The sequence below is a fragment of the Carettochelys insculpta genome, chromosome 22 (assembly GCF_033958435.1).
Source record: "Carettochelys insculpta isolate YL-2023 chromosome 22, ASM3395843v1, whole genome shotgun sequence".
Lineage (NCBI taxonomy): Eukaryota > Metazoa > Chordata > Testudines > Carettochelyidae > Carettochelys > Carettochelys insculpta.
Genome location: NC_134158.1, coordinates 23096603 through 23105141, shown reverse-complemented (window position 1 = coordinate 23105141; position 8539 = coordinate 23096603). Strand labels below are relative to the sequence as shown.

At 48.8% G+C, this 8539-nt stretch overlaps 1 protein-coding gene across 9 annotated transcripts in view; it reads left to right on the top strand.

Moving 5' to 3' along the window:
• Window positions 1-640: 640 nt before the first annotated feature.
• SIPA1L3 (signal induced proliferation associated 1 like 3) overlaps window positions 641-8539 on the top strand; it is a 143400-nt gene continuing 135501 nt past the window's right edge. For 8 of the 9 annotated variants that reach the window (XM_075015952.1, XM_075015958.1, XM_075015957.1 and 5 more), the window contains exon 1: window positions 641-772. The gene's annotated coding sequence lies outside the window, so the exon portion shown is untranslated. Of the gene's footprint in view, window positions 773-947; window positions 1049-8539 lie in introns of those variants that run through there. The other variant, XM_075015951.1, reaches the window with a different exon arrangement.

Sequence of the window (8539 nt, the reverse complement as noted above, 5' to 3'; positions counted from 1 at the left end):
CAGCGTTGCCTGGCTCAGCTTCGCTGGTCCTGGCGGCTCCCCACGGAGCTGGGCCTGGCTCACTGAGGAACCAGTTTTCAGCCAAGGTACCTGGCCTGCGAATTCATGGAGATGGCTTGGTCAGGGTTCAGTCACCACAGCTACCCCCCAGCCCTCCACCCCAGGGGTGCCAACCCTCCCCTGCCCACCCCCACACCCTGTGGGGCCCAACCCTCCCCCACTCACCCCACCCCCACCCCCACCCCCGGGGTGTCAACCCTCCCCTGCCCACTCCCACACCCTGTGGGGCCCAACCCTCCCCCACTCACCCCACCCCCACCCCCGGGGTGTCATCCCTCCTCCACCCACCCCACACACCCCGTGGGGCCCAACCCCCCCCTGCCCACCCCCACACCCTGTGGGGCCCAACCCTCCCATACTCACCCCACCCCCACCCCAGGGGTGTCATTCCTCCCCTGCCCACCCCTCACACCCAGCAGGGGACAACCCTCCCCGGCCCACCCCTGGAGTACCAACCCTCCCCCGGTAGGGTGCGTGGCCCTTTAAGGCATCTCCCACACGCCGTGGGAGGAGCTGGGGCGGATCTGGCTCCTCCCTCCGCTCCGCCCCCACCACTCGGCCCCGCCCACGCGGTGTGTGAGACACCTCAGTCGCTCGCTGCGCCCCTCCCCCGCCGCGTCCTCCCTCGCGCCCGGCCGGCTCCAGTCCGCGGTGTTCGCGCGCTGCAGCCGCTGTCCTCTCCCATTGGCCGCTGCTCGCGCGCCTGTGCCCGGTGAGTGTCCGCGCGCCGCGGCCGTTGGTTTGCGGCTCGCGGAGGGCGGAGGGGGCTTCCCCGGCCACCCCAGCAGCGGGCGCTGCTCCGAGCGGCTTCCTGAGTCCCCGCGGGCAGCTGCGGGGCGGCGCGGGCGCTGCTGGGAGCTGTAGTCCCCGGGCGCTCCGGGGGCCGTAGCGCAGAGAGGGGGCGAAGGGCCGAGCGCACTACCGCTCCCAGCGGTCCCCGCGCCCGTGGTGGTTGAGGGGTCGGCTCCGGCTGTACTGTGCCAGAGGGGTGAGTTGCGGGGCTCCGGCCGACCCCGGCGGGGCAGTGGGGCTCCGGCCATCCCACGCTGGTGCGGGGCGGGGGCTCTCGGCACGCCGCTTGAGCGGTCTTTGTGGCGGCTGCGTGCGGGCAGGTTGGGGCGGTTAACAAGGGGAACTCTTTGCACACGGCGTGAGGAGCCTTTGTGGGGCCTGGTGCCCATGGTGTGCAGCGCTCAGCCCCGGCAAGGCAAAGCAGCGTTTGCCCAAGTCGCGCACAGCCTCTGAGCTGGCGGGGTCACCCCTCAGGTTTGTGGTGATGGGGTTGGGGCAGGGGACTGTTCCAGAGGTCCCAGGCTAGACGTGGCACGTGTAAGAACTAGCCGCAGTAAAGCAGGGAGAGTGTCCGGCTTGTGACCCAGCCTCCACCCTCTCCAGCTTCAGGGTTTGCCCAATTCATTATCAGCCTGTGCAGGACTCTTCTTGGATCTAGCTCAGTATTGCGGAGACTGTTCAGCTAGCGGGGATGTTGCTCGTGCAAATATGCAGTCACACCGTTGCTGGCTGTACTTCTTAAAACTAGCCCTGTTGTTAGAAAGGAATGACTTAAAAAGCTACTGGGGAAATAGGGGTTCACAATGCTGCGTCTTGCATGATATAAATCTAATTGCAAACAGTAATTCTAGTACTGTGTTACCGAGAGGTGTGTTACAGCTATGCATGTTGGGGAGGTAGACAGACCAATTGTTAGCTGTGGCATAGTCGTCCTGGGAGCTGGGGTTTGTTTCCCGGCTATGGCAAGTTATTTGTTAACCCCTCTCCTGAAATTAGTGTTTCGCTCTTTCAAACCAGTTTTGTATTTGCTGAGCTCTGCTGAATAAACCTAGTGCCATGTACTGTTCAGGCTAAAGCTTTAAGGAGTTGCTATTTAACTCTGTGGTGCAACGCTGAATAGTTAAAGTAAGCCAGTGGGGGGTATATAAGCGGACCAAAGTCCTATAAGTGTATTTCGATAAACAAGTGCTTTTTTCAGGCCATTTGGAGAGAGGGTGTATACTAGATGAGTACCTTCCAGGTGACATTAATATTTCATCTCCTGACTTCCTGAAGGTGGCAGGGTGTAAGTGGTCTTGCTAGACATTCTTTTCAAAATAGCTTGGCCTGCGCAACTGGAATAATTTTCCACATGTGATAGGAATCAAAGGGCTGGTGTTGTAAGAGGAGCTGAATCAGCTAAATTGAAGCAAAAGAGACAAAATGACATTAAATAGGAAGATGTCAAGCTTGCTAGCTATGCCTGAAGGTATTGGCTCCATTATACTGTATAAGTAACAGCTGCAATATGAATAAAAGGAGGGAGGGAACCAGACAGCATAAGCCATCAGCAGGATTTATGGTATTTGGGGCAGGGGGTTGTCAGATGCAGGCTTAATATCACCCTTTTGTTTTCACAGACATGTCTGTGCACTCCAAACTCTTGTGGGCGGGTGAGGGGGGCAAACCGCTCTCCACATGCTGTGATAGCACATAGCTAGGGATTAGATGAGATGTGGAGGTAGTCTGCGGTTCTGAGGAACTGTGCTGATCTGAGTGCTGCTTGCAGCCATGCAAGGCAGAGGCCCTGAAAGACGTTCATGTATTTATGGACACTGTAGATCAGATAGTACCAGAGATGAAATAATATCTTCATAGACTTGAAGTAGGAAGCAGCATGCCCAGGAAGAGTCCTCAAGATCAGACCCTTACACTTTGTGTTGTCAGCTTCGTATGGTGGGAATCTGAATTGGCTTCCATTGATTCTGATGGAAATACTTGCACTGACTCAAGATCAAAACAAAAAAGCAGTCATGTAGCACTTCAGAGACTAACAAAATAATTTATTAGGTGATGAGCTTTTGTGGGACAGACCCACTTCTTCAGATTATAGCCTTACCAGAACAGACTCTATATATAAAGCACAGACGTCCAAAAATTATGAAGATTGACAAATAAGAAGAATTGTTATCAAGGCTGGTGTATCAGAACAGCTCAGGGCATGGGGGTGAGGGGTGGGGAAGTTAAGAGTTAGGTCAAACATCAAAGTATCTAAAAGAGTCCTTACAATAGGTCAGGTAATTGCTGTCCCTGTTCAAGCCATATGTTAGTGTGTCAAATTTGAATATAAACGTTAGGTCCGAACAGTCTCTCTGTAGACGGTTGTTGAAGTCTCTTTTCTGTAGAACACAAACTCTCAGGTCTTTAACAGAATGGCCCACTCCATTGAAGTGTTGGCTGACAGTTTGTGTATTTGGAGATGACCCAAGATCAGTCAGTGCCTACGTAATATAAAGTTTCTCAGTTTTTGCAAACGGAACTTATAACAGAAGCCATCCTTTTCCCCTAAGAAGAACCCATCTGAATGTGAAGACTCTGGATTTCGCTTCATTTGTGTTGAAAACTTTGACTCTTGCCCATCCTCATACTCAAAAGACCTGTGTAGTAGCTGAGTAGAAGTGAAGGTTTCAGAAGTGCAGGTAGTACTAGAAAAGAAGGAGTTTTGTTTTCACAGAAGATGGGTATTCAGATAGATCTATATGCAAAAACAAAAGGTTTATAGGGGGTAGCCAGGATCTGGAATTATGTCTTGTATTTCTGAGTTGCAGAATGGGAACTGTCTGTTCTCCAGCTGATGGCTAGTAGATTTACATATACAATTCTTGTTAAAATTAATGGGAACAGTTGCAAATCACTGTCTCATTTATTCATTTTACTAGAGATGTCCTGTCAAATCAGATCTTTGCCCAAGTTACCTTTGGAAGAGTCAGCTTTCATAAAAATCCAGAGAGCAATGGATATGTTTTGCATCGTATTTTAAAAACTCTCCAGTTGATTCTACCAGTTGTTTTCAAACACCTTCACACAGAGTGCCTCAAATTAAAACCTGCATCTTTGTTTTCTGTGAAAGCAATCAGAAAATAAAAACTTTTAAATTTTTTTTTGTATTCTAGTAATCTAGAACAATGGGAGCAAATAATATACGAAAATAAATGAAATATGGCTGCCTCAGGTGGGGTGGCGAGCCTTTTTTTTGGATTCAAGGTCAGACTCCCAACAAAAAAAATCAGATGGGGGGTCACACACCTATGAGGAGCAGGAAAAACAACACATTCATCTCGCTCCTCCAGCCCCAGAGGGAGGCTTTGAGGCTCAGGGTTTACACACCCAGAGCTTCTGGGAGCCCAGGGGTAGGCTCTGGGCTGAGGCCAAAAATGAGGGGTTGGGTGTGTGAGGCTGATTATATTGGTGTCTTAATGCTGTGCTGAATCTGACAAGCATTGCATGATGGTTTTAGTGACATGGACACAGACCTGCTAGGAATTGGGTTAGGACCTCCCCCAACTCCCTTCACACAGATGCTAGCCAACTGCCTTTGGGTGATAAACGACTTCCGGTTGTTAATTCTGCTTGGCTGGTCTGAATCAATGATTTGGAGGCTGGGGATTGGTGCACAAGAGCCTGTTTTGGGAATGGATGCTTTACAATTACACTTTTGGAAAAAGATATATGTACTTCTTTACATTTTAGAATCCTGCAGAAGGCAACCCTAATGCTGAAGTCTTAAATGTCCCCTTGCACATGAGTTCAGCCGGTGCCATGCTTCTAGCAGTGTTTTGGAGCAATCTGACCTGCGGCAGCTAATGTTCTGTGGCACTGTTTGTTTAGTCCTGACAGGTTTTTCTCTTGTCTCCCCAGTTTTGAACATTGGGCTGATAGTTGCTTTCACACATGCCATTCAGCCCTCCTGCCTTATTCACTTTTCACTGCAGGGCTGGGTTCCAACAGGCTGCATCAGAATCCCTTTCAGAGGTGCACTGTTGTGTTGCAGACTTGCTTTCAATTCCATAACAACACTTGCCTCATCTGCTGACCTATTTTTGCAGGCACCAAAAGAATCCCAATATCGAGCAGGACTGTTTACTAACGAATAGTTACAGGTGGCTGAGAATGTGCCGAGGGGTTCTGTTCTTGGCATGTAAAAAGTCTCCTATCTTTGTTACTGTCATACAGAAGAAGAGAAGGTACCTGAGCCATTTGAATAGGATTTTGCCTCCATTATTTTAACACTGATGAAAGTCAGTTGTCCCTCTGCCTTCAGCTATATGCGTGCAGCCCCCTGTTGACTTCATGTGAGGATCGCAGTTCTGACCTTGCTCTGGCAGCACAGAGAGTATGCTTAGTTTATTCTTTCCTTTAGTACTAATTTTCTTCTGTTGGAGTAATGCAGAGTCCTGGTGTGCAAGGCACAGTGTGTGCACACAGGCCTGCTCTACACCTGGGTTTTGAACTGGTATACCTTTTAGTTATGGGGTGCTTTTTCTCACCAGTGCAGTTATGCTGGTCCATCCCACAGTGTGGGTGTAGTTCGGTCCAGATAATGGTGCTCTATACTAAGTATAGCTTATTTCTCTTCCTGTCGGGTGTAAGCACTTTTGTAGAGATAGAACTGAGTCCACTGGTGTACTTTGACTTCTGTACTGTGGGGGAGGGGACCAAGAGGCTTAATATTGTTTATAAAGGCTACATCTACACTAGAGGGTTTTGCTGACAAAACTCATGGAGCGTCCACACACAATGGGTTTTGTCAACAAAACGCAGAACTTCTGCGGATGGCATTCTGCTCTCCACGATGAGGAATAATGCCTTAGTTGACAGTTTCTGTCTACAAAAAAGCCATGTAAATGCTTCAGGGAGTGAGGAGGGGGCATTGTTGAGAGACAGGGCTGCTTTGGTCGCTGGGCAGCCCCGTTTGCTGTGCTTCCATCAGCTGGTTTGTCAAGAGAGGGCCGGGCAGTCTGGCCACTCTCTGTTGGCAGAGCAAATCGCTTTTTTGATCCACTTTTGTGTGTGGACGTGATCTGTCAACAGAGGTTTTGTTGGAAGATCTCTTTTGACAGTCTGTCAACAGATCGCTATAGAGTAGATGTAGCTAATAGGTGTAGCTCTAGTTTTTGGATTTAATTATTGTTAGTGGTACAGTAGGGTCTCAACAGTCACCCACATAAGGTTCACAAATTCAATTATTTGCAAACAGACGCTTCCCCCAGGGCTCTGGGGCAGGGAGCAGCTGCCATATTTGCACAATTCAGCATTCGCAAGGGTTCTCACCACAGAATCCTCATGAATGTTGAGACCGTACTGTACTTCAGTCGTAGTGCACTTGAAATCACAAATGCGGTTTATGCTCATGATTTAATCTCCTTAATTTTTGTTTCAATTTATTTGCCTTGTTTACCTGCTACCGTTTAAAAATCAACAATAACATAAACACAAATTGGTGAGTAAAGAGATCTGAGCACTTTTATGTTACTGTGAACGACACCTCTTTGTTTTAGAGATGCCCACCAGACAAATCCACCACTAACACCTATCCCCTTTGCCCGTGAGCCTAAGCATGTTCCACTCCCATTTTACCTGCCCCTTTCACCTTTGTCACTCCCCTGGGTTTGATACACTGTGCAGAATGCTGTACAGGCGATAGGGATAAAGCTCAGAGCTTGTGTTCACCTGCTACAGTGTTACTAGTGTCGATTAAAATGTTTTTGGGACAAGTCTCTTATTTTATAGGCTAGTAAAATTGAAATGGCCCCAAAGTGAAGCTGTGCTGTGGCAGGTTCTGTTCTCCTGCCCTCCCCTTAGGCAGCCCATGTGAGGGAACTGATCTCGACACACACAGTGTGCCTGGCTGCTCACACCTCTGAACATTTCTTGCGGGGAGGAAGAAGGGCCAAATAGAAGGGAAAAATCTGGCTGTTCCACATGCGTCATTTCTGTGACATATCCAGTTCTTTGGGGGGAGGGCAGTGCCTTCTCATTTTCTCCAAAGCTCTCCCACAAGTGCCACCTCTCAGGGAGGTGGATTATGTTGGTAGGAGGAGATGCCTCATCTCTCTAGATGGGTGCTGTGTGTGTGGGTGGCAGTGTTCCCTGTAAGCTGAGTGCGTGGGCAGCCAACCAGGAGAAATACAAATGCCATCCAGCTGTTTAGAGTGCCCCCACAGCTGGCAGCAGATGTTTCTACTGGTGGTGCACATCTACACAGTCCTTGGTGTACATAACAAAAGGTATTCCACACATGGATGGGAAAAATTAGAGGGGACATGGCTCACTCCCCTTCTCTGTGCCTCTGATTATGGCTAGAGTGCAAAACAACAAAGCAGAAACTCCCCACTGCCCTGAGGCAGCACATCTCAGAACCTGGTTCAGATGACTCGGGCTTGTGCTGTTGGGCAAAAAATAGCAGTGTAGATGTGCCTGCTCAGGCTGCAGACCTGGGTCAGCAACCCACCCCACCTTGCTGGGTTCCTGAACCCAGGCTACAGGTTGGGTGGGAACATCTACATTATCCTCAGCCCTTTAGTGAGAGCCCAAGTCAGTGGAACTGTTTCTGGTATTTGCTCCCATCGTGCATTCTTTGTTTTGTGGTATGGATGTACCCTCAGTGTCCCTAACTGTTACGCAGGATGCAGTGCCCACCTGCAGCAGTTGTTGGGAGGCCAGACTCTCTTGTATGAAGTGCTCTGGAGTCCCAGGATGATTGATGCGGTTGCCATGCATTTACAAGTTGAGCGGATTGGGTTACTTAAACATTCCTAAACACTCTGGGTGTGTCTACGCTTGCATGCCTCTTTCAAAAGAGGTGTGCAAGTGAGGTAAATTGAAAATGCAAAGGAGGTATACGTTTGCATATTTGGCACCTTGTTTGCATATTCTAATTTCAAAAGAGCTTCTTTCGAAAGAAGAAAGCCAGTGTAGATGCTGCTCTTTTGAAAGTAAACCCCATCTTTGAAAGAATCCTTCTTCCCATTAAATAAAGGGAAGAAGGATTCTTTTGAAGATGGGTTTACTTTTGAAAGAGCAGCATCTACACTGGCTTTCTTCTTTCGAAAGAAGCACTTTTGAAATTAGAATATGCAAACGAGGTGCCCAATATGCAATTTATACCTCATTTGCATTTCGATTTACCTTATTTGCATATCTCTTTTGAAAGAGGCATGCAAGTGTAGATGCACCCTCAGATATTTCCGGGACCCCTTTTAGTTTTGTTACACTAAAATTAATAGGCTCATATCTTTTCCCATACCCATGAACTTATGGCTTATTTTTCTTTTCAGAGTTCCCTCAAGTTTTGACCTAGCAGATGATGCCATTTCTATATCTCTGGTGTGTTCGCTTGGTGGGCATTTTAGGAAGTCCCTTTTGTCAGCTGTCTGACAAGTAACATTCCCCTCAACTGAACAAAGGGTCTAAATGCAGATTCCAGTTGGTAAGAAGCTGTTTAGAAATTTTGACTGTACCTGTATGTGCACAGGCAGTGAGACTTTCAGAAAATCTTTGCTGGAGATCAGTCTGTCCAGAACCCTGCCAGTTATTGTGCTGGAGGGGAAAACATGGGTGTGTAGGCCTGTATGTAGTCAGTTCTACTGACGGAAGTGCATTCCAAACACTTTGGACTTGGACCCCTGGTAACGTGGAGGCGAGAGGC